Genomic DNA, 5755 nt, shown 5'->3' with positions numbered 1-5755 from the left:
CATCGGCCTTTGGATTCAGGGGTCCTGAGTTCGATTCCTATCAAGGGCATGTACCTTGGTTGTGGGCGCATAACCCATAGTGGGGAGTGTGCTGGAGGCAGCTGGCGGATGTTTCTCACTCATGTTTCTGACTCTATTCCTCGCTGTAAAAAATCAATAAAATATATTTTTAAAAATAAATAACTAAATAAATAAAATATGCTAGAAAATGAATATATAAATATCCATGTACCCATTACTGAACTTGATAAATAAGACTTAACAAATGTAAAGGCTACTCCTCCCTTTCACCCGCCCCCTTCCCAGAGATGGCTCCTTAAATGCATGTTTTCATTCCCATGTTAAGTTTTTATTTACTGTATATGTATGCATCCATAAATAATATATAGATGCATGAAATCAGAAAAATTATAATAGGTATATCCTTTATTACATATACTCTAAAGACTATCTGTGCTATCTATACTTTAATGTATAATATACACCCTGTAGAATTATGTAATATTTACATACATACATATATAGTGCATGTACTGTGTGTATAGTGAATAAATAGATCTAAGAAAGAGAGAGAAAACCACATTTCCCCTTATCATCCTGCACTTAAGGTTATTCTGACTTTTCTCTGTCTTGATCACTCCACAACGTTGTTACTCTTTCAGGAAGCTTCCCCAAGGACCTCTCTTCTCTGTGCCCTGTGCTCCTGGGGTTCTCACCCAGCCAGGCTGAAGTGGCTTAGCTGTCTGTCCTCCTCCCCCATCAGGCTCTAAGCTTCCTGGGGGCAGGGACTGTGAATCCGGGTGTCCCTCCTGCCCAGCTCGGAGCCTGGGCCAGAGGTGCGGCTCAGGTTGTTGTCCTGCTGGCAGAGAATAAAACCAGAAAGGCTAGTTGACGCTTTGAATGGCAGGGTAAGACTTTGGACTGCATCGTGACTGGTGGTTTTCCAGCTGTGCCTGTGGAGTCCCTGGGTTCTCTGGAGCTAACTCTAGGGCTAATGAAAGATGGTCAGCTATAGCCCCCCTCATCCTGCTTCAGCCAAATCAAGTTATTTTCCATTGAGCTTCTGTGCAAAATTTCATGTAAAGGAGTGTCGTGGCATGTAAAAACAAACTGAAAGGGATGAGGAGTGCGATGGGTACAATAATAATGGCTCCCAAAGAGAACAATGTCCAAATCCCTGGCACCTGTGAATAGGTCAGGTGACTAGGCAAAGGGGAATTAGGATGCAGGTGGAAGGAAAATTGCTAATCAGCGGACCTTGAGATCAGAAGATTACCCTGGATTATCCAGTCAGGCCTAATATGATGACAAAAGCCCTTGTAACTGGAAGAGGGAGAGCCAGAGAGCTGGCTTTGAAGATGGAGGAAGGGACCTCAGACCAAGGAATGCTGGCAACCTCTAGGATTTGGAAAAGGCAAGGGAATGGATTCTTCCTGGAGCCTCCAGAAAGGAACGCAGCCCTGCTGATACCTTGATTTGAGGCCAAGAAGACCCATTTTGGACTTTTGACCTCTGAGAATAATACATTAAAACAATTTTTTTTTTTAAATCCTTACCGACAACCCAAATATGTGCCCAACTAAAGCACCCCTCCACCCGCCTCCCTCCCCTCCAATGCCTTCCCCTAGTGTACACAGGAGGACACCCAACCAACTGAGCCACTCTGGCTGGTACATTTGTGTTGCTTTAAGCCACTACACTTGTGGTAATTTGTTACAGAACTATAGGAAGCTAATCCAGGACCTATTGAAGGTATTTGAGCTAAGGAAGGGTGGTTCCTTCTTATACCAAAGGAAGATTGATTGTGTATGGAGGAATGGATGGAGAAGCCAGAGCAGGAGTCACTGTGAACCCTGGCTGGAAAGGCCAGGAAACCCCGAAGATGGCTGGGTGTAGACTGAGGGCTGGAAGGCCTGAGAAGGCCGGGAAGAAGGGTGCTCAATAGGCTACATTTTGTGTATGAGCTCATGGCCTCCTCCCTAACCAAGCCCTCGCCAAACACTCGTTCAGAGTGGGGAGAGGACCCTCAGACACTTCCTGGACTCTGGCCTAGATCCAAGCTTGGAGACCGGCCTTTTGCACAGAATAAGACAACCCCAACCCATCCCCAGGTGACTCATGGAGCACCCCAGAAGGAGGTAGCTGAGCCAAGGCCCATCATAGTTGAGCTCTCAAGAGTCCGGAGCCTGGCATTGGCAGCCTCCCACCTCACCCCTCCCTGTGGCCAGGTTTCCTCTGTAAAACTTTGTTGAGAGAAAAAAAAAAAAAAAAAAAAAAAAAAGAAAGAAAGAAAAGAAAATGAAAAAAAGAAAAAAAAAAAAAGAAGGAAGGAGTGAAGAAATGTCTGGGGAGCACACCAAAGGTAGACAAAATTCCCACAATTTCATTTATTCACCCTTTCAATCAACCCACTAAGGAAACTTCCCTGAGTTGCTGGGGTTCCGGGGCCATAGGGTAGAGTTTGTCTGTCTGCCCTCTGGGCCTCCCAGGGAGAGGAGAGACAGACATGTTATCTGTATGAGTGACTAGTCTTGTCACAGAATCTTAAAGTATCATAGCCTTGCAGTGATACATATGGAGGGTGAAGTCCTTCCAGGAGTATGAACAAAACATGATTGGACATATACATTGGACGCTCAAGTTTCCTCATCCGTAAAATAGAGGCTGGGTCGCAGGGTCACGAGAGTACACCCAGCTCCAATAATCCAGACCTTCCTGACTGACTGAGAAGCTCTTTGTTGACATGTCGGGCCCTCTCTCTGCAACTCCGCCATCCCAGAGCCCCGAGAGTGCCCTGGGAGCTTGTTGCATCAGCTGGAAGAGGAGCTGAGTGTTCCCAGAACTTGGGGAGGGGTGGGACAGGGAGGAATTTGGGAGGAGTGGCTGGACCCAAGACGTGCCAGCTTCCTGGGTCTCCTCGGGTCCTCTATTCACAGTCTTTGAATCAGCAGAATTTGCAGTGGATTCTCAGAAAACCAGAGATACCCATATTCCCGAGTCACAGAAAAGGCCTGGACCTCCTGGGGTGACCTGAGGACTCCAGAGAGGGGACCTGACACTCCGCAAATAGCTCTCTTAGCTAGTCACTTGACTCTTTTCTGTTGTTGTTAATCCTCACCAGAGAATATTTCCCCCCATTGATTTTTAGAGACAGTGGGTGGGGAGGTGGTGGAAGACAGAGCAAAACATCAATGTGAGAGAGACACAGTGATTGGTTGCCTCCCACATGCCAGTGGGGGTGAGGTTGAGAGGGTGAGGGAGGAGTGTGTGTTGGGAGGAGGGGGGGTTGAGGGAGGAGTGTGTGTTGGGAGGAGGGGGGTTTGAGGGAGCCCTTGACCTGAATCGAGCCCATGACTCTTCAGTTCATGGGCTGATGCTCTAACCATAGAGCTGAACTGGCAAGGGCAGTCATTTAACTTTTGATGCTCAAAATTCTCCATTCAGATGATTTTATTTTATTTTCTTTGTTAGGTCAGAGGAATTTTAGAAGCCTATGCATGCAACCGATGGTAACGCAGATAACAGACTAGTGCACCAGACAGATGGTGATACAAACGCTGGTCCCTTCCTGGAACCATGATGGACCAGTGCTCCAGGCAGACAGTGGCACAGATATTGGCTCCATTCCTGGAACCCCTACCCACCCTCAGCTCATGGTCCTTCACCCTCACTGAACACCTGTATTTTTAAAAAAGTGCCTCTCCAGGGAGGACCCAGCTCACCCCACTGGGCGAGAGACAGATTCATGGTCCCAGCCACCCTGAGGCTTCAACCTCGGCATGAACAGAAAGCTCAGGCAACAGCTGTGAGCAATTGGATTGTGAGAAGAGGGTCCCTCTTGGCCAAAAGGGCAGGAGGGGCTAATATAGAATGCTCAGGTGCCTTCCCAGGGGGTCCTCTACACAGTGACTTGTTTGAATTGTCTTGTGCCCATGGTATGGGGAAGTGGGATTTTGATATTTAAATTCAGCCTCGCACTAGGAATGCTCAGGGCCTACTCAAGAAAGCAAACAATCCTTTCTACTAATATTTACAGAGTAAAATAAGATTGTTGTTAGAGTATTAAATTTGACAGTAAAATAGTAGTCAAGTTTTCAGACTAATTTAAATTGGCTAATTGAAATAAGCAAATAGCCGAAACCGGTTTGGCTCAATGATAGAGCGTCGGTCTGCGGACTGAAAGGTCCTGGTTTCGATTCCGATCAGGAGCATGTACCTTGGTTGCGGGCACAACCCCGGTAGGGGGTGTGCAAGAAGCAGCTGGTCGATGTTTCTCTCTCATCGACGTTTCTAGCTCTCTATCTCTCTCCCTTCCTCTCTGTAAAAAATCAATAAAATATATTAAAATAATGAAATAAGCAAATATTCTAGAACAATTAATTGTACTGGACAAAAAGCTGTTCCTAAAGTGTTAACTAAAATTTTTATTGGTAGTTCATCTCATGGTAAAATTGCATAACATGCAATGAACCTAAAGCAATCATATTTTAGTGTAAAAAATTAAAATTTAAAAGTTATCAAGGCTGCATTATAAAATTTCCAAAGCCTACTAATATTAAAAAAAGGGGAGGGGGGAGATAGTAGAATAATATCATGTAAGGAAAAATATTCTGTAAGTAAATTACATCTAGAAATTTTTTACTTTAGAAAATTAACCTTCTTTGGTAATACTGACAGTAAGACACCCATGAAAAACACACATGGTGTCAGAACAAGCCAAAGGAAAATGGTTTGGGCAAAAAATGAAAAAGGATCCCAAGTCAAATTTATAGAAAATATTCCTTTATTAACTTTTGGTCTAGAATATGTTTGTATATTTTCAGAAAACAACTCCAAGACCGTGTGGATTCCTGCAACAGAGAGGAATTGACAGGACTGCTCCAGCCATGAAGACGGAGGAGAAGCAGTCCAGAGATAGAAGACCCTGACGATGCTTTGCCATACTAGCAGTCAGCAGCTGTGTATCACTGCAGGTTGCCCAGGACCAAACCAGAGAGGGTTGGACCTGCATTACCACCATTTGTCCTCCATCCAGAACTGAAATATCATTGCTGATATGTACACATAAGGAACTGTATGACATTGAAATTGGGACTCAAAAGAACTGTTCACCCAGAGAGAAACTCACTACAAACTGATTCATTTGCCTCTCAGCATAATCATTATTGCTTGTCTCATTTTCTGTTCTTATATTGTGTATTTCTAGTATCACATGATCTCACTCATCTATGGGAAATAATGAACAATATAAACCAGTGAACAAAAACAGACCTGGAGACAGGAAAGCATCGATCAGACTGTCAAACCTCAGAGGGTAGGTAGGGGAGGGTGGGGGTAAAGGGGAGAGATCAACCAAAGGACTTGTATGCATGCATGCATATAAGTCTAACCAGTGGTCACCGACAACAGGGGGGTGGGGACATGCGTGGGGAGGGGTTTGGGATGGGAATGGGGGGATGAGGACAAATATGTAATACCTTAATCAATAAAGAAATTTTTTTTAAAAAGAGCCTTAGCTCCTGCCCAGCATGACTTTTCCAGCCCTACCATCAGGACTGGTGAAACTCACCCAGGAGTGCAAGATTAAAAGTTCTTCCTTTTGACTGGCCTGGACTCTCTGTCTTTGTTCCCTGCCCCTCAAACCTCACACCGTTTTCTTTTCTCCTCCCCTCCCCTCCCCTCCCCTCCCCTCCCCTCCCCTCTCCTCCCCTCCTCTCTTCTCTCCTCTCCTCTCCTCTCCTCTCCTCTCCTCTCC

The sequence above is a fragment of the Pipistrellus hanaki genome (assembly GCF_964339955.1).
Source record: "Pipistrellus hanaki genome assembly, chromosome: 9".
NCBI classification, from domain to species: Eukaryota; Metazoa; Chordata; class Mammalia; order Chiroptera; family Vespertilionidae; genus Pipistrellus; species Pipistrellus hanaki.
The sequence above is the reverse complement of the archived record's forward strand: the minus strand, read 5'-3'. Positions refer to the sequence as shown.